Consider the following 21,615-nt stretch of genomic DNA (forward strand, 5'->3'; position numbering starts at 1 on the left):
AGGTTTATATTATCTTTCCTACAAACTATTGTTTTTTGCCTACATCCATGAAATGGTTATGCAACGAGTTTTTTTTGTATCATGTTGCAGGGAATAGCTGTCAAAATGCTTGGTGCTGGTGCTGAACATACTGCAGCTGTCACAGAAGATGGGTCGCTCTATGGATGGGGCTGGGGCTGGGGCCGATATGGAAACTTGGGCCTAGGTGATAGGAATGATCGCTTGGTTCCGGAGAAGGTTTCTATGGCTAATGTAAGTCTTAAGATCTGGTGCTGTTTACTTTATTTTGATTTTAGCCATCATTCATGGTATTAAGTAAATGTAATCTGAAACCAAATATTGTTAACAGAAGGGTAAACTTCCGTTCTGCCCCTTGAACCCCCAACATCTCTAAGTATGGCTTATGCTGTCTAAAATTAGGGCAAAAATGAAGGGAAGAAAAAGAGGGAATTTGGAGATTTGGGGGTTGGGCAAGTTGGTGAGTAGTCAAATATTTGTCAAAAGTGAGTCTTGTGCCCATCATGCGACAGTAACTAACAGAATATTGGATGGTACTGTTAGAAATCTGACGGTAAGCCATACCTTGGAGTATTGTAATATAGTTTATGACCTTAAGGTACATCTAGAATATGCATAGGTTCATTAGATTGTTTTCCTTTCTTTCTGCATCTGTACTAAGTTGAAATTACAGAAGAGAGTTGAATCTTTCAAAGTGGCTTTGTCTTGAAAGTAGCCGGGGAGGTTTGTAAAGGATTAGAGACTAGGCATTGGAAGAGAGATAATGTGGTGCTTCAGCATCCGTGCTAGGGCTCCATCTAACGGATGTGGGTTGTTGTTTAGAATTGTCAAAGCAGGCTCTGCTTTTATAGGCAACAGAAACGTGAGTTGCCCCTTTAACTGGAAAGCTATATGATTTGGGATGGAGTCATTAGTGAGTATTGTTCCAGGCAGATTTCAACTGGATATCTTGTTTTGGAAGGTGACAACATGCCTTAGAATATACCCGATCACTGTACTCTACTCTATTCTTAAAAGGATTTGCTTATCAAAAAGTACACAACATTGAGGGTTTATTTTGAATTTATGCTACAATAGAGTGACCAAAAGATATGCTTGAGCCTATAACTTATATGAGGTGGCAGGCAATCGGTGAACTTCCTTTGGTTGGCCATTTCTCCGTTTTCTCTCTGCTGAAATCCACACGAACTAGAACTAAACTGTTTGCAGCTTTAGTATTGTAAAGGTTTAGCTTGAACTTGTAAAACTTTAATTTGATTTAGAGGAGTGCTTGATGCGAAATATATTAAGCACACAAATTAAACCCTCTTCTGACAATTGTAGCAAAGTATGTAAGTAGGGATCGTTCAAAACCGGGGATTAGGAGGGATTGCTAAACTCTTGAAAACTGACCTAAGAACTCCAAAACAAAGTTAAAAACACTAATTTGGACTCAAAGAATGAAAAACCAAAGTTAAAACACTAAAACAAAACAAAAACTCAAAACAGCAACTAGAAGACTCAAAACTGCCTAAAAACCACTTTCTGGGCAGTTTTGAGCACCTACACTAATTTGGACGAAATTGGTGGAAAACTTGACTCAAAACACTTAAAAACATGAACCAAAACAATTTCTAACTAAATTGAGACTTCAAAGTAAAGGGGGATTTGATTTGGACGAAATTAAAGTTGAGAAAACAGATTGCAAAGTAAAACTGATTTTGAAACGTTTTTGGGGTTTTTAATGGATGATGGACTAGTTAGGGGTTCTTTCTCCACACATGACAAGTATGCAAATGACTCGATTTCCAGTTATTCCTTCATAGAATTATGAATGACAATGCCCCAAATTAACCGTGACATCACTAGTTAATTCTCAAGTTTTCCTTGTGTTATTGAATTGGATGACATCATACAACAACCCAAAACATTCTTCAAAAGTTCCTTACATGACATCATAATAAAGATACAATCAAAGATCATTACGTTCAATGAAAACTATAAGCATTGACAAAGTACTTGTGACTATGACATCATGACACTTATGCTAGGAATTGCACTTAACGCGATTGTGACTAGCAACCTTCACTACTTGTGAATATAAGTGTGTGACAATTATGTGAAACAAACTTATATTCTAGCATCATATTCATGCAAGCCAATTAAGTGTCGACCCCTAATTAACAAACACAAATATGTTATTACTCGCACAGTTAAGCCAATTGCATTCACGATTCAAGAACTCTTAACTGGAATTTATCAAATCATCTTGCACACATAGTTATGGCTTCGAAATCACCCATAACCAATAGGGGTTTAGCCACTCATGTTCATAGCAAAATGAAAGGAAAATAAATTAAACATTGAAATCATAAAACGAATTACACCTAGAATGCACCAACGACGAAGCTTGAGCATCCAAGAGTCCTTCCTTCTTTCTCCTTGCTACGGCACAAAGGTGGATGGGATGGTTGGGATGTGTTTTAGGATCAGGGATTATGGAATTGGATGGAGGATAGGCACGGCAAGGTGTAGTGTTTGGTTGGAATTGTGTTTCTAGGATTTTAGGATGTGTAGAGTGGTGTGGCTAGATGAATGGACGAAAATTGGGTGAATGAGTGATCCCCTTAGTGCCTTGCTGCAAAGCCTTATTTATAGGGCTAGGAAAGGTTTAGAACTTAGTTGAAACCAAAAGGTTTTGTACCAGAAATTCTATACATGAAACACTTAAAGGATATATGTGTGTAGTTTGGACAAGGTAGGACGGCTTGGACAAGGTAGGAGACAAGATAGGACGGCTAGGAGACAAGGTAGGACGGCTAGGAGACAAGGTAGGACGGCTAGTGACAAGCTAGGACGGCTAGGAGACAAGCTAGGACGGCTGGGAGACAAGGTAGGACGGCTAGGAGACAAGGTAGGATGGCTAGGGGCAAGCTAGGACGGCTAGGAGACAAGGTAGGACGGCTAGTGACAAGCTAGGACGGCTTGTTCTTCCAATACAGAAATTAGGCACCATGTGTGAATAGATAAAGCCTTCTAGAAATAAGGTTTTTAGGCCCCCTTGCAGCTCCCTAACTGAATTCAAGCCTTCAAATTCGTCCATCCTCATGCCTCCATGCTTGCACTATCCAATCTTGGCCCAAAAATGCTCTAGAATGCTCCAAATTGCTTCTTTTTGCATACTTTGACACTAAAACCTGAAATTGCACGAAAATGACTTTAAACACTAAACTAACTAAGGAAAAACAACATAAATGCATGAGAACAAGCCAATTAAGTCGCATAAAAATGCTCCTATCAAATTCCCCCACACTTAGCTTTTGCTAGTCCTCGAGCAAAACAAAGAAATAAAACAAGACAAAACAAACAAACATAATCTAAACCTTCCAACGTTTGCCTCAGGGATTTCCAATGCACATGACATGTTAAAGATTATCATTCCCACATATTTGAGTCAATTTAACATTTAAGCACATGCTTAATCATAGTCACTACTTACTAGTTCACAATTAACCAATTAAAACAATGTTTTGAATGTAGTAACATGCCTTAGAGAATTCCCTCAATCCTTAATAGATTTGCACTCTATTTTCACTCAGATTTTCTAACTACACACCCTATACTAGTTATATGTGAGAGAATTGATGTAGATATAAAAACGAATGCTCACATATATGTATCACAAAGAACGCAATTTCAGGAGTTAATAGGCATGTTTAGATATGATCTCATGAATGGAATGCTACTACTTAGATGCGAGAACCAGTGACACCATATGCTCATACCAAATTCAAACTCAACAAATTGAAACACATAACACTCAAGATAGAAGTTTAAGGGTTGCAACGGGGCTTGGGGTATTGGTTAACAAAGAAAGGATAGGGAAAACAAACGTTCTTCAAGCATTAGTAAGCAAATTAATGAAATTAAGACTTAGAATTCACTTAGTTTGCAGAAATTAACTTAAAAACACAAGGGGAAGACTTTAAACAACTTCTTGGGGCCGAATTCAACTTTTTGGACCCTTTCTTCAACAAACAACACCTTGGAATTCTTTTTCTCATGTTGTTCAACTCTTTTCATACTTTTTTTTTTTTCATTTTTTTTTTCTTTTCTTTTTTCACGAATTTTTCTTTTCTTTTCTTTCTACCCGTGCTTATGGCTCATAATTCTCAAAATAAAAACTTCCCCCACACTTGGTTTCTGCCATAAAGGAATTCCATTTGAATCATGCTTACTATACTTTAAGAACGAGGGTATGGATAGTCCTAATCTAGGCTAGGTGAGGGTAATGTGGGTTAACAAAGAAAAGGCTAAACAAGGCTCAATGGGGTTAACACCTAAACATATAATGGAGTAGGGCACACGGCTTTTTGGCTAAAGTGGTGGTCACTACACAACTTCATCTTGAATATGTGTTATGCTAATCAATACCATGCTTTGAATGAAATGGGCATGACTTCTAGTGTTTGGAACTAAATGATGAAACGCCTTCTAAGTAGCAACCAAGCAAAGAATAATGAGATCATGCAACGATTTTAGAAAACAAAGAATGCACAGATTTTAACTCTCCAAATAAACGTTTAGGCTCAAGTCTCACAAGGTTGTAGCGTTAATTTGAGTTCCTTCCTTCAAGCATGTTACAAAAACTGATTTTTTTCTTTTATGATTGCATGTGAATTCATAAGTTATAACCACAACCAAGCATAAACATAGAGTAAATCAAACTTTCATCCATGTTAATCACTCTCTTTAACAGCCATGTATTTAAAAACCAAATCCTCATCATTGTGTTGGAAGGTACCTTAAGACACAAACACACACACAAAAACAACTCTTTTTTGGGTTTTTTTTTTTAAAAACAAATTTTTCAAATTTTTCTTTGATTTTCGGATTTTTACTTCAAAACATACTAAAACACACCAAAACTGCTTAAAAACACTTAAAAACAGCAAGGAACAAGTTTTGAAATAATGGGTGATAAAATCCCACGAATTTGCATGAAAAACACTTAGTTACCCCCCCACACTTAAATCAAACATTGTCCTCAATGTTTTAAGCATAGAATCACACAAAGAAACACACAAACAACAAGTAAAACAACTAAATAGGCAGATTAGAAAGAATCAACAAAGAGAAGGGTTTAGGAACGCAAATCTGGAATTGGAGTGCTTTCTAGGTCTTCCTTTGTTGAATGGCATGGGTTGCCTCCCAAGTAGCGCTTTCTTTAACGTCTTGCAGCCGGACGAAGAACACGTTCAGGCACCATTGGTGCCCACGGCATGGAGTGAGATCTCCTCCACAACCTGCCCCACGGCATTCTCATAGTATGGCTTCAATCTATGTCCGTTGACCTTGAATTCCACCCCATTCCTTAAGCTTTGGACTTGAACTGCACCATGTGGAAAAACATTAGTAACAACAAAAGGTCCAATCCATTTAGAACGTAACTTTCCAGGAAATAAACGTAAACGAGAATTAAAAAGTAAAACTTTCTGCCCAATTGTGAAGGTTTTGCCCCTAATCATCTTGTCATGAAACGCCTTCGTCTTTTCCTTGTAAATGCGGGCATTCTCGTAGGCTTCATTCCTTAGTTCCTTAAGCTCATTCAATTGGAGCTTCCGATGCATTCCAGCAGCATCTAAGTCCAAATTGAACGTTTTGATGGCCCAATGTGCCTTATGCTCTAGCTCCACGGGTAAGTGACAAGGTTTTCCATAAACTAGCCGAAATGGAGACATCCCTAGGGGTGTTTTGTAGGCAGTGCGATATGCCCATAGTGCATCGTCTAAACGCATGCTCCAATCCTTCCGGTTAGGCCCCACGGTCTTCTCCAAGATTTGCTTGACCTCTCTATTTGATACTTCGGCTTGGCCACTTGTTTGTGGGTGATAAGGTGTTGAAACCTTATGCTTGACATTGTACTTCTTGAAGAGTGCCTCAATGGTCCTATTGCAGAAATGTGAACCTCCATCACTTATAAATACCCGCGGCATCCCAAATCTAGAGAAAATGTTAGTCTTGATGAAATCTGAAACCACTCTAGAATCGTTAGTACGGGTAGCTTTTGCTTCTACCCATTTAGAAACATAATCAACCGCAAGCAAAATATAAGTGAAACCAAATGAAGAAGGAAAAGGACCCATGAAATCAATACCCCAAACATCAAAGATTTCAACATTGAAGATGGGTGTTTGCGGCATTTGGTCTTTTGCACCAATAGAACCTGTTCTTTGACATCTATCACATGTTAAGCAAAACATTCTAGCATCTTTGAACAATGTAGGCCAATAAAAACCAGATTCTAACACTTTACGAGCTGTCCTTTGGGTACCAAAATGGCCTCCACATGCATAAGAATGACAAAATGCTAGAATTGAGTTAAAATCAGAAGTTGGCACACATCTTCTAATAATCTGATCTGGGCAATATTTCCATAGATATGGATCATCCCACACATAAAATCTTGCATCATGTATCAATTTATCACGTTGGACCTTGCTTAGGGTATTAGGAACTTGCTTAGTCACCAAGAAATTGACCAAATCGGCATACCAAGGGGTACTTACCTCAATGGACAGAAGTTGTTCATCCGGAAACGTCTCAGAAATGGGGAGGGACTCTTCTTCACGCACCAATCTACTCAAGTGGTCAGCCACCACGTTTTCACAACCTTTCTTGTCCCTAATTTCAATATCGAACTCTTGAAGTAGGAGCATCCAACGAATGAGCCTTGGTTTGGCCTCCTTTTTGGTGAAAAGATACTTCAAGGCTGCATGGTCAGTGAAAACAATTACTTTAGTGCCAATAAGATATGATCTAAACTTATCTAAAGCAAATACAACCGCCAAGAGTTCTTTTTCGGTTGTAGAATAATTCAATTGAGCATCATTTAAAGTGCGGGAAGCATAATAAATAACATGTGACTGTTTATTTTTCCTTTGACCCAAAACAGCCCCAAGTGCATAATCCGAGGCATCACACATCAATTCAAATGGAATGGACCAATCCGGGGGAGTTATGATGGGTGCCGTGGTTAGGAGCTCTTTGAGATGCTTGAATGACTTCTCGCATGCCTCATTGAACTCAAAAGACACATCTTTTTGGAGGAGGCGGCATAGGGGTTGTGCAATCTTGGAAAAGTCTTTGATAAATCGTCTATAGAATCCTGCATGACCAAGAAAAGAACGAACCTCTCTAACCGAAGTAGGAGAGGGTAAGTAGCGTACAAGATCTACTTTAGACTTATCAACTTCAATTCCTTTTTCAGAGATTATATGACCCAAAACAATACCTTGTTTAACCATAAAATGGCATTTTTCCCAATTTAAAACAAGGTTTGTTTCAACACAACGTTTCAAGATTAAAGTGAGATTATCCAAGCATTTATCAAAAGAATCACCAAAAACACTAAAGTCATCCATGAATATCTCAATAATCCTTTCAACATAATCAGAAAATATGCTTACCATACACCTTTGAAACGTGGCAGGGGCATTGCACAAACCAAATGGCATGCGTCGATATGCAAATGTTCCAAAGGGACAAGTAAAAGTGGTCTTTTCTTGATCATCCGGGGCAATGACAATTTGATTATAACCTGAATATCCATCAAGAAAGCAATAAAAAGAATGACCCGCTAACCTTTCCAACATTTGATCTAGGAACGGCAATGGGAAGTGGTCCTTCCTTGTGGTGGCATTTATCTTCCTATAATCGATGCATACACGCCAACCGGTTTGGATTCTCATGGGTACAAGCTCATTCTCGGCATTCTCCACAACCGTCACTCCGGATTTCTTAGGCACACATTGGATAGGTGAAACCCAACGACTATCGGAGATAGGATAAATGACTCCACAATCAAGAAGTTTGATTATCTCCTTTTTCACAACTTCCATCATTGGAGGGTTAAGACGGCGTTGAGCCTCTCTAGTTGGTTTGGTCCCCTCCTCAAGAAATATGTGATGCATACAAGTTGTGGGGCTTATACCTTTGATATCGGCCAATGTCCATCCTAGGGCAGATTTGTACTCCTTCAACACATGCATGAGTTTTTCTTCCTCTTGTGCCGTGAGGGATGATGATATGATGGCAGGCAGTGTCTCATTTTCTCCCAAGAAAATGTACTTCAAATGGCTTGGCAAAGGTTTGAGTTCAAGGATAGGGGCCTAAATTATGGATGGAAGCAACTTGTTAGTCAAAATGGGAATGGACTCTTTGTTAGGAAACTTACCATCATGTATTGGTGATGACTCAAGGGCAGCAACTACTTCAAGAAAATCCTCACTAGGATGCACGGCATAGGATAGTGTATTTGTGTCGTGGGGTTGCATGGATGTTGCTCCCTTGGTTTTGACTTCTACACCACTTGTAATGACTTTTTCAAGCATATCATCATTCAAATCTTCAAGGTATCCCTGCGCCAAAGAGTCAACAGTATCAATAGAGAAACATGAATGATCTTCACTAGGATACTTAATAGAATCGGAAAGATTGAAATTAACAACTTCCCCATCAAATTCCATGGACAAAGTTCCATTAAACACGTCAATCTTAGTCCGGGCCGTTTTCATGAATGGCCTTCCAAGTAGAATGGGCAGCGAGGGTGCATGATCCGATTCATCCATCTCAAGGATATAGAAATCCGCCGGAAAGATCAAATGATTAACCTGCACCAAAACATCTTCCAAAACTCCCTTTGGATAGGCATTAGATCTATCGGCCAATTGTATGATAACACCATCCTTTTTCAATGCTCCTAGGTTCATAGATGCATATATGGAATATGGCATAACATTTATAGAGGCACCTAAGTCAAGCATGGCAGATTCAAATCTAGTGTTACCTATGACACAAGGAATGGTGAAACTACCCGGATCTTTGCATTTGGGAGGTAGTTTGCGTTGCAAGATGGCGGACACATTCTCACCTACTTTTACCACTTCCTTGGTCGACATCCTCTTCCTAGTGGTGCACAACTCCTTCAAAAACTTGGCGTATCTAGGGACTTGCTTGATTGCATCCAACAAGGGTATGTTCACTTGAACTTTCCTAAATGTCTCAAGGATGTCCTTTTCAGCTTCTTCCTTCCTTGTTTGCATAAACCTACTAGGAAAAGGAGCATTCGAAGGAAAAGCATTAGTAGAAACCGAATTAGACAGTTTTGGGGCACTAGGAACTTGTGGCAAAGACTCTCCCACCTTTGCCGTGGGTTTGCTTGATTCTTCCTCTTCAATTTGCAAGTTTTCATCACCTTTGGGACCTGATTGTGATGGTGTAGGATCTGCCCCAATCTCTTTTCCAATTCTCAAGGTTATGGCCTTTGCACTTTCGAAACCTCCCTTTGGATTTGGAACGGTGGAACTAGGGAGCTTTCCTTGTTCACGAAACTGCCCCATAAACTCGGCAATTTGTCCCATTTGTTTCTCCAATTGTTCCACCCTTTTGTCTTGGTTTTGCATAGCCTTAGCTTGATCGTCCTGCCCATTAGACAACTTAGTTAGTATCTTAAGAAGTGCATCATTGTCAAGAGACGTACCTGAGGCACTTGGGCCGGATTGGGCTTGATTTTGGGGTGGGCCGTAGGTTTTGGGAAAGAACCCAGGGGGTTGTTGCCTAAAGCCTCCTTGGTTTTGAGATTGTTGGGGCTCCCTCCATTTGAAATTTGGGTGGTCTCTCCAACCGGGATTATATGTGTTGGAATAAGGATCGTTCCTTGGTTGGTTTTGGCCTTGAAACCCAATTGCATTGGCGCTTTCCCATCCACCATTTTCAATCAACTGTGGACATTTTTCAGAGGCATGTCCATGCATAGAACATACGCCACATACAATTGGTCCTTGCATCTTCATGCCCTCGGCCAACTGAGACACAATAGAAGTAAGATTAGCCAATTGTGAATTAATGTCGGAAGTAGAACTTACCTCATGAACATGTTGCCGTGGGGGTCCTCTTTGGCCTACTCCTTCGTATTGTTGAGCGTTCAACGCTCGATTAGAAATCAAGGTCTTGGCAGCCATAGGTGTTTTGTCCACTAATGCTCCACCTGCCGAGGCATCGAGCATTTGACGTTCTAATGGTAGGAGGCCCTCGTAGAAGTATTGCAAAAGTAGCTCCTCCTTCATCTGATGCTGTGGACAAGAAGCAACAAGTGATTTAAAACGTTCATAGTATGCAGGAAAAGACTCACCTTCATCTTGTTGAATTCCACTTATTTTTTTACGAAGAAGAATGATGCGAGAAGTTGGGAAAAACTTCTCCAAAAACGCTCTTTTAATACTCTCCCATGAAGTGACAGTGCCAAGAGCCAACTCGTATAACCAATCCTTAGCTTTATCCATTAAAGAGAACGGAAAAGCTTTCATCTTCAAAATACTTCCGTCAACATTGACGGGAGTCATGCTTGAACAAACTACTTCAAACTCTTTAAGATGCTTGTTTGGATCTTCCATGGAAAGCCCATGGTATTTAGGAATGTGGTGCAACAAGCTTGACTTCAACTCGAATTCATCGGTCTTGCCTTGGGCAGCCGCGGGGTATTGAATGCATAATGGTGCGGCATTGGCCAATCCTGAGGCCGAAAGCTCTTTAATGGTCCGATTGTCCGCTGCCATAACTTCTTCTTCCACTTCTTCAAACTTAGATTCGACCTCTGAACTTGAACTAGGTTCACTACGTTCGGGATGCCTCCTCTTTCTTCTCAAATCACGTTCAAAATCGTCGTTAAAGTCTAAGATATGTGCATGCACAGTTTGAGAACTCCGCGTCATGCACTAGTACCTAAAAAACAAGAAACAAAAATAGGTCAGAAACTAAAACAAAATCAGAAACAAAGTGAAATAAATGAAACAAAAACAATACAAGGGATTAGCAAAGTTGCTAATCCCCGGCAACGGCGCCAAAAATTTGATGCGAAATATATTAAGCACACAAATTAAACCCTCTTCTGACAATTGTAGCAAAGTATGTAAGTAGGGATCGTTCAAAACCGGGGATTAGGAGGGATTGCTAAACTCTTGAAAACTGACCTAAGAACTCCAAAACAAAGTTAAAAACACTAATTTGGACTCAAAGAATGAAAAACCAAAGTTAAAACACTAAAACAAAACAAAAACTCAAAACAGCAACTAGAAGACTCAAAACTGCCTAAAAACCACTTTCTGGGCAGTTTTGAGCACCTACACTAATTTGGACGAAATTGGTGGAAAACTTGACTCAAAACACTTAAAAACATGAACCAAAACAATTTCTAACTAAATTGAGACTTCAAAGTAAAGGGGGATTTGATTTGGACGAAATTAAAGTTGAGAAAACAGATTGCAAAGTAAAACTGATTTTGAAACGTTTTTGGGGTTTTTAATGGATGATGGACTAGTTAGGGGTTCTTTCTCCACACATGACAAGTATGCAAATGACTCGATTTCCAGTTATTCCTTCATAGAATTATGAATGACAATGCCCCAAATTAACCGTGACATCACTAGTTAATTCTCAAGTTTTCCTTGTGTTATTGAATTGGATGACATCATACAACAACCCAAAACATTCTTCAAAAGTTCCTTACATGACATCATAATAAAGATACAATCAAAGATCATTACGTTCAATGAAAACTATAAGCATTGACAAAGTACTTGTGACTATGACATCATGACACTTATGCTAGGAATTGCACTTAACGCGATTGTGACTAGCAACCTTCACTACTTGTGAATATAAGTGTGTGACAATTATGTGAAACAAACTTATATTCTAGCATCATATTCATGCAAGCCAATTAAGTGTCGACCCCTAATTAACAAACACAAATATGTTATTACTCGCACAGTTAAGCCAATTGCATTCACGATTCAAGAACTCTTAACTGGAATTTATCAAATCATCTTGCACACATAGTTATGGCTTCGAAATCACCCATAACCAATAGGGGTTTAGCCACTCATGTTCATAGCAAAATGAAAGGAAAATAAATTAAACATTGAAATCATAAAACGAATTACACCTAGAATGCACCAACGACGAAGCTTGAGCATCCAAGAGTCCTTCCTTCTTTCTCCTTGCTACGGCACAAAGGTGGATGGGATGGTTGGGATGTGTTTTAGGATCAGGGATTATGGAATTGGATGGAGGATAGGCACGGCAAGGTGTAGTGTTTGGTTGGAATTGTGTTTCTAGGATTTTAGGATGTGTAGAGTGGTGTGGCTAGATGAATGGACGAAAATTGGGTGAATGAGTGATCCCCTTAGTGCCTTGCTGCAAAGCCTTATTTATAGGGCTAGGAAAGGTTTAGAACTTAGTTGAAACCAAAAGGTTTTGTACCAGAAATTCTATACATGAAACACTTAAAGGATATATGTGTGTAGTTTGGACAAGGTAGGACGGCTTGGACAAGGTAGGAGACAAGATAGGACGGCTAGGAGACAAGGTAGGACGGCTAGGAGACAAGGTAGGACGGCTAGTGACAAGCTAGGACGGCTAGGAGACAAGCTAGGACGGCTGGGAGACAAGGTAGGACGGCTAGGAGACAAGGTAGGATGGCTAGGGGCAAGCTAGGACGGCTAGGAGACAAGGTAGGACGGCTAGTGACAAGCTAGGACGGCTTGTTCTTCCAATACAGAAATTAGGCACCATGTGTGAATAGATAAAGCCTTCTAGAAATAAGGTTTTTAGGCCCCCTTGCAGCTCCCTAACTGAATTCAAGCCTTCAAATTCGTCCATCCTCATGCCTCCATGCTTGCACTATCCAATCTTGGCCCAAAAATGCTCTAGAATGCTCCAAATTGCTTCTTTTTGCATACTTTGACACTAAAACCTGAAATTGCACGAAAATGACTTTAAACACTAAACTAACTAAGGAAAAACAACATAAATGCATGAGAACAAGCCAATTAAGTCGCATAAAAATGCTCCTATCAGTGCTATAGATTGAGCCTTGAGTGTTGATGTAGGTGCAGGCAAGTAGTCAAACCACATACAAAGTTTCGTTTTCACGTGCTTTGATTGGACTCCTAACGGGACCATTATCGAATGTTTAGGTTTTTGGTTTTTAGTTTCCCTTTCTAGTTAACAAGGGGAAACACTCAAGAGAAAGGGAATTTGAGGGTGGGGAAAATAGAAATGAGGGAGGATAGTAATCTCACAGCTTTTTAGGTCACATACATTTTCTCCTCTCTCAATGACATCCGTCATCCTTATTCCCTCTCTCCTCTCACAGGTTGTAGTTGGAGGCTTCTATTCAGTATTTCTTTGACTAAACTCTAATGAAGCGACATGTAAAAATCCTCTCATCAAACCATAGGTGTTTTTTTTATGCTAGATTCTTATATTATAAAGTTAATATTAGCAAATGTCCTATTATCGATTGCATAAAAGATCAATTTGTTACTTCAAAAAATGCAGAGTGGGAAGATGGTTATGGTTGCGTGTGGGTGGAGGCACACAATATCTGTTTCCTCATCGGGTCGCTTGTACACATATGGTTGGAGCAAATACTGTCAACTTGGACATGGGAATTTTGAGGATCACCTTGTTCCTCACAAGCTAGAAGCTTTGAGTGACAAATTTATTCGTGAGGTGATCTCTTAGCTTTTAGGCTCTAATATAATTCTTTTTTGATTTGCATAAGATATAAGCAACTTTGGTATAGTTTTGAGTTAAGTTTCCTGCCTTGTCATATGTTAGCTTGATAGAATTGTTTTCTTATTCCTTTTTGGCATCTGTGGTTGTCTCGTATGGTATAGAGGGTCCAATAATTGTCTAATAGTCAATCTAACATAACAAATCCAGTATTACTAAAAGCTATCCCATTATACTTTAAGGAATAAACAAAAAACCTGCTCGAAAATATGTCCAGCGATGAATTCTAGCGCATTCAAACGAGTCCGATTGCCTTGAGGACATTTTTTTTCAGACTGGTTGGCATGGACATGTACTCAATTGAGCCGACATCTTTGCCCAATCGCAGATTTGAGACAACTCATTAGAAAGCAGGACGTAATTTTATCATCTATGTTGATCTGTATTATTTGATCACACTGCATGGAGCTTACTGAACAAATATATAATGCAGAGTAATGAAATGGTTTGGGCAGCAAGAGTTGAATAGGTGAAAGTTAAATCTGCAGGATGCTGCTGTAAAAGTAAACAATTCTTCTATATTCTAGTTTCTCCAAAAATAGGTATTTAGTAAAGAGGTGTCAGTTCTGCTGTAGAAGATATTCAATTTCATTTTTGGTTTTTGAAGGTCGATGGGTCTATGAGCTACTGACGGGAAGTATAAACCATTTAGTCCATTTCCCACAAGAAGATACTTCGCAGCTGGTTCGGCTAACATCTTCATTAAAGATATGCCTTCATGAGACTTCTTTGTGGTTTGTATCACAATCTAGCAGGATACCCTGTGTTGGTTTCAGATCAAGAGATCTGAACATGCCATTCAACATTATGAACCTTTTATAAATAAGAAAATCGAAACATTTCCAAGCTCCTTATAGGAAATAGGCTATTGGGCTCATTGCCAAATATTATTCTCTTATTGATCTTCATCTTTTTGGTAGGATCGAGCATGACACTAATCAACAACCTTCTTGTTTTAGATTTATCATTAACTGATAGAACATATCTAAACCCATTACTACGACTTGTATAGATGATTGAGCAGTTTCTTTCAAAAAAGTTAATGATACAACCAAATAAACTCTACATCCAGACAGGAGCCCCTTCTTTTAGGATGTTTGGGGACCTGACCACTCCGCAATAGTGCCCAACACATGCATCTCAAGCTGTATCTGTCCCTGGTGCAACTGCAGGAGAGGAGGGTCACAACGTTTAGGTTCCACAACCACTGCCCACCTCTTGTTCCTTGCTACCTAAAGAAGAATACAAAGAGTAAAGCAGTAGACTTTGTGTGTGTGTGTGTGTGTGTGTGTGTGTCTGTTTGCACATAATTCTGAATGTGTATTAATTTCATTGAATTCATTTTGGGTAATATATTTCCTCTGCTAGATTATGCACTGACTCATGTAAATGGACATATGAAGCATTGTTAAGAGTAATTGACGTTGGATAGATATTTGCTTGCATATGATAGATGCAACTGTTTATTTGTAGTCCTTTGTGTTTAAAACCTTTTTCGGCTTGTATCTTAACAGACAGCCAGCGGTTGGGGGCATACCATGGCACTCACATCTGACGGAATACTCTATGGCTGGGGTTGGAATAAGGTTGCTGGTTTCTGTTCCCTTAATTTCACCTTTAAATAATTTTTCCTGGTTCATGAATACTTTTTCTTTTCCTTTCCCTTTAAAGCTTTTACTTTTCTTTCACTTCATCTTATTAGCAAGTCCTGATCCTCATTTCCCTTCTGGTTCGTTAGTTTCCTTTTTATGTATTCCGAGTACAGTTTGGACAAGTTGGAGTTGGTGACAACATCGATCACCGTTCTCCTGTGCAAGTTAAATTTCCTCATGAGCAGGTTCATTCTGATTTCTGTAATATTCAGTTTGATGGACATTATCTTCTTTTGACACTATCTGGGAGATTTTTTTTGATAATGATACATCTTGCATTGGCAGAAAGTAGTTCAAATATTTGTGGATAGAGACACGCTGTTTCTGAAAGACAAAATGTGTTCTCCTGGGGGAGAGGTACAAATGGACAGCTTGGGCATGGGGAATCTGTTGATCGGTAATTTACATTTATTCGTTTGTATGTTCCTACACCACATATCTGTTTAATATATGTTAGAATTTGGGATAATATTTACTCTTCGTTGAACGAGTTTAAGCTCTTGGGAACATTAGTAAAGCAACAATACATGGTACTTATAGGTTTCTGAAGCACCACATATAGCATTCAAAGTTGGTTTATGAAATCATGAAATATAGATTCTTGACCAATTATACGCATTTAGCTTGTTAATCTTGTCGTTAATATAGGACTGGTAATACGCATTTAGCTTAATTAAGGCTGTTATTTGTTTCTTGGAATTCTATGTAACTGGTGCACTCTCAATAAGATTGCTCTTTTCTGTGTCTACAAAAATAAAATTCGTTTATGGAATCTCAAAATTGGTGATGTACAAACATTTTGGACTGAAGGAATGTTCCAAGGATTATAGTCTTTGAATGTTACTCCCTCCCTTGAGTGTCGCATCATCCTCACTTGAAATTCTCCTATTATTGATAGCTTTGGACTTTGTGTTTTTGTTCGGCTTCTGTTGAACAGGGAAAACTTGGGTGTCACTGTCGGAGAGATATGCAGTTGTTCCTGATGAAACTGTAAGTTTGTGTATCATAAATGTTCAACATCCAAGTGGATTAGATAGATACATAGTTTCCGGCAACGGCATAAGGAGAATCAGATTCCTATAGATTACTTACCCAAATAGAGAAAAAATAAACATGTTTTCATCAGATTCCTTAATCAACTGCGAAAGTTGATCACTTGAAGACGATCAACTTTGGTGATTTGTTTTCACTGTCATATTGCTTTCCACATATACAACACATCAAACAAAGTTTTTATTTTGTTGAGGGAACGTACTGAATTTCCCTTGTGTTAACTTACTACTCGGGTCAATGAGAGAATCTTCGGTACGGCTGCTCTCACAAAGGGGGTGGGATTAGTGAGCTCGGCTGGGGCCGCCAAAATACACAAAGTGTGTTTTGTTGAGCACTCGGATAGTACACGTTTCCTCAATTGTATCTACACAATTTTTTTTCTCTTTATACTAGCAATTGTACACAAGCTATGCATGTGCTCATCAAAATTTTAAAAATAAATTTTACAAAAAGAGATAAAAATAAAAATGGTTTTGGTCGCTAAATACTTTTTATGACGACCTTCAAATGGTTTTTGGTTGCTAAAGAAGCTGTTCATGCCCTTAGCCACCGTTTCTGGGTACCTATTTTGTCACCAAACATTTATTTTAGCGTTGTGTTATTAACACCCCACATTTATGTTGATTCGAACTTAAATTTGAGGGTCCTAACCCCTGTATTTCATCTGTGCATGAATGTCTATGCCCGGCAACGAATTTTGGCAATCGCCGTTGAGTTTGAAATTGGCGATGGGTCTGCAGTGCTTCTAATCTCCCTTTACCTTGACATTTATGAATATGAGAGGGTTTTGGGTTCACTAATCCAACTCTAACCCATGCATGCATTCTTGTCTCCGTTTCCGGTCTCCGGCAAGGGGAGGATGAACTCCAGCGAGTTCAAGGTCCACTCTTCCCAAAACCTGCTGCAGTGCATCTGGGAGAGTTCTCGAAGATTATTTCTGAGGCTTTTCTGACAAAATTCATGTAGAAACCTTTGTCTTAAGGCATGCATGCTTCTTGTTTCTCTCTATAGTTTCCGACGACATTTTCCAAGCAAAAACCGTCCAATCCGAGGTGGATTCGATCTCTCTTTCTCCTAAACCAGTTTTAGGTGAGTTCCTAATCCTCTGGGATGATTTTTAATCATGTTTTGGGTTAAAAATTAACGAATTTGGACCTAGAACTAAACTTGGTCGTGCTTTGGGTTTTCTGCAGAATCCGGCACCGGTGAACAGCGATGCCGTTTGTTTTGACGAAGGCGGCGACAGTTTCTTTAGAGATAACGAAATCTGCTGATGGAATATGTAAATTCCATTAACTCTTCACACTCTCACTGAGGACGACGAGTGCGAAGCGGTGAGTACGATGACGACGGCGGCGCATCTTTCCCTAGCTCGTGGCGGCACATGCATGAGGCCTAAGCCTAGGTTTTTCGGTGTTGTGAATCATATGACACCTTCTGTTTGTGCAAATTCTTTACCTAAATGGTAGTTTTTGGACGATTTTTCATTAAGCGTCAATTAAAGCTTAACTGAACTTTATACTTAATTCACAGGCTTACTTGAGGATAAAAAGAGTATATGTGATGACCCGTCCCTAATTTTATGTTTTTACAAAGTTTAAAAGCATTATTTTATGAAAATGCTCTAGAGGTGAGGGTATTGACTTTCGTTGACCAACGTTTGGTGAGACATACGACTTATTCTTTTAGCATATTTGCGTAGTATCTAGTGATACAAACACATAGACGCAAGAGGAAGTGAATTTGGAGCTACGGTTGAAGTTTTACGGAGCTACAAATCTGAAAACTACGTTTCTAAGGATTTCCATTTATTATATATATTTTCATAAGTATTATTATATGAGTTTGAGGTTATTTTGTGAAGAAAAAAAAAAATATATATATATATATTTAGAAACTGTCGAATGGCAGGAAGAGAAAGGAGGGGGAGTTTTAGGAGGAAAAAGGAGGGGAGATGGTGGCGAATCGGGAGAGGAGAGAGGAAGAAGGATGGCCAATCGGGGGAAGAACAAGGAGAGAAAGGAGAGGGTGAGGAGCACCCAAATCGGACTAGTGCACCACACACCCAACCCGGTTTCGAACCAGAGAAATTCCGGCTAACTTCCACCAATTTTTAGGACATTTTCACCTATCCATCACTTGCAAATTACTTCCACAACCTCCCCTCTTCCTATTCCACCCAAAAACAAAAGGAATTTGATTGTAGTTTGGTGAAGAAACACCCGTGGGTGCCGCAGTGAACCTTGCTCGAAATCCACCAATTGTGAAACGTTTTCCTCCAATTAGCACTACCAAAACACTCCCCTAGAACCCAGGAACAAAGCCCAAGAAGTGGTGGAGGCGTCGGAGCAAGTTTGGAGGTCGAATTGAATTACAACCAATTCTAGGGTTCTGGCGGTTCATGGGTAATTTCAGGTGTTTCCCGACCAAATTAGACTTGGCCACAGGTATAAAGTTTACTCTTCTCATTGAGACCTACAATTCTGTAAAATTTGGTAATTTTTGGAAATAGTTGGATTTTCCGGCGAGTCCTAGCGGCCGACCGCCACCCATGGCAGCGCGTGGCCAGGGGGTCGTCGATGTCATTCTTAGGCTAAATTAGATGTCTTGAGTTCAGTCTTGGTAATTTTATGAGATAGGTTGATGGTTGGAACATAAATTCTCTATGTTACGTTATTTGGTAAAAGTGTGAATCGATGATCCGACCGTTGGATTGTCAGCAAACTTGAATATATTGTAGTACGTAATATTTGAGGATCATAGAAACTTATGGATTGGGAATCCGACGTACGGATCTTCTCGAATTGGATTTGTAAGTTCATAAAATAAAATGTTGACCGCCACTTGGTTTTGGCAATTGGCGGAGATCCGACCGTTGGATTGTAATTAAACATTAGGACGTTGTTCTAGGAACATAATGTGGATCCTTGCAAGTAACGGATCATAAATCAATGATGCAGATCTTCCGAACTGAATTACGTAGGGATGTGTTTTATGTAAATTTATGTATTCTATTGGTAAGAACTCCGAGATTTGATTTGATAATTGTTCTAGGTGACGTTGGTTCGTGATGTCTCGATATTAGTGCTAGGGAGTCGTAGCACAAACCTTAGGTGAGTGGGTCTTTTCCTTTCTATCGTATATATACACATGATTGATAATTCCACAAACGTTTTAAGTTGACTTATGCATATTACCTACATATAATTACTGTGAATGCTTTGAAGTACTACTGCGAACTACGAATGGCTTGATCCCTGTTTAGGGTACGTAGGCAATCTAATGAGACGTTAGATGCAACCATACAATAAATGAGACTAAATAATTGAGAAAATAGCCTTGTTTGGGGAATTGAACAATGTGAGGGACATTGGTTGAAATGTGAGATTTAACCTTATGTTTTGGTGGTTAAATGTTGGTCATAAATTAATGTGTGAAGAATCAAGATATTGAAGTAAGGAAACGTAAGTAATGGTAGTTAATTAAACTAGTGTCTAGTTGGGCTTATCACCGATAATTATTCCCAAAAATAATAGTTCGGGAGTAGGGCCTTACAGTTTATGCATTTTATGCCATATTATGTATATGTATATACTTGAAAATGCTATGACATGGTTGAGTATTAGATGGCATCATGGTATATCCATATGTATATACCTGCACATAATTATTGTGAACGCTTTGAAGTGCAAAGGTGAACAGAGGACACCCAGGTAAGTTCAGGTGAGTTTATGGTATTAGTGGAAATGATGGAGTTATGGCATGACTACATGTATGTTTTAGGCAACTCCGACCTTGTCGTACAAGTTGCAATAATAGGCAACTCCGACACTGTTGTACAGGTTGCCCATGAGTCGTATATGTTATAATAGATGCAGTTAAGCTCATAAACCTACACCCCAGTGTTAGTGCTCCCACCCGTGGCCAGGGCATAGTCCTTCACGTGATGTTTACCTCCCGCACCTTACGCTCACCTTGGATCCAAGGTAGGTGCACAGTCTTGTCGTACAAACCACTATAGGTGGTTCCAACTCGTAGGTGACCCACAATTATTCGTACAGTCTTCATGTGATCGTAGCACTTGAGCGTACTTTTTTACACCCAGTCCTGTTGTACAGACCACTGAGGTGGTTTCAACTCGTGTGCAGGGATATGTGATGAGTTCTGGGTTTAACTGTATGGGCCACAAGAGGTGGATCCGGCTAACATATTACTTGGATATGTGATGAGCTATGGGATCAGCTGTACATGCCACAAGAGATGGATCTGGCTGACATATTACTTGGATATTGGATGAGCTATAGGTTCAGTCGTACAAGCCACAATAGGTGGATCCGGTTAACATATTACTTCCATGGAATTATTTCACCTGGTTTACTTATTTCATTATGTTGAGATGTTGGGCATGACATACATGTGGATTTTGCTATTCCGAGTATAGTTTCGATATCAGTATGTATTCTATTTTCTGAGAAATTATTCAAGTTTTTATGGCGAAGGGTTATTACTTTTGTTAAGTGTAATGGTTTTGAAGAGCTTGTTTTCGCCCAGTCTCATTTTATGTTCTGCGCCCTCCAGGTTTTAGTAGCAAAGTTTTCATATCTACGAGGATTCGTGGCACTTCTCAGTACAGGTGGCTTCTTATGATGGTATAATCATTATTTCTATTTTGCTGTACTTTACTTATGCTTTGTATCACGTGTGAATGGGTCCATAACCGCTCATCGTGCACTCGTTTAGTGAGGCACTTTTAGGTTTTAACTTTATTCATAGTTTATGCATTATCACACTTTATGGCTTTGTCACTAGGTGTCAGCCAGCATAGCTCAATTCGGAGTCCTAGTGGACATTCCGGGTCGGTGTGTGTTAGTATAGGCAATGAGCTTATTGACGAAGGACGCTCTGCTTACCTGTGAGTGAACCCCTTCGAAAAACTAAATGTTTTATGTTATCTATTTATATGTTGATGAATATTATTAGCATTCTCTTTGATGAGGCTTACAACTTATTTAACTTAAGTGATATCTTGAGATCATTGGTGATTTATTTTCACCACATGCATACATATTGTATTGCTAGCTATGGTTGTGGGGTTATTTTAACACATTTTTTATTCTAGTAAAGGCTAGAATTTGCTAGTAGATGCTTGATTAGACGTCATTCCACCTACTTCCTATACATTATATTACTTGTGATTGATTTACTTTCTTTGATATGACAAGCAAGATTGAATTGATCTTCATTGCCATTATTATAGGATTATTATGTATGTTGT

At 39.2% G+C, this 21,615-nt stretch overlaps 1 pseudogene; it reads left to right on the forward strand.

Moving 5' to 3' along the window:
- Positions 1-81: 81 nt before the first annotated feature.
- On the forward strand, positions 82-20,566 carry LOC103953185 (annotated as a pseudogene).
- Positions 20,567-21,615: the final 1,049 nt, after the last annotated feature.

This window comes from the organism of the source record quoted next, unplaced genomic scaffold (assembly GCF_019419815.1).
Source record: "Pyrus x bretschneideri cultivar Hongxiangsu unplaced genomic scaffold, Pyrus_bretschneideri_v1 Contig134, whole genome shotgun sequence".
NCBI classification, from domain to species: Eukaryota; Viridiplantae; Streptophyta; class Magnoliopsida; order Rosales; family Rosaceae; genus Pyrus; species Pyrus x bretschneideri.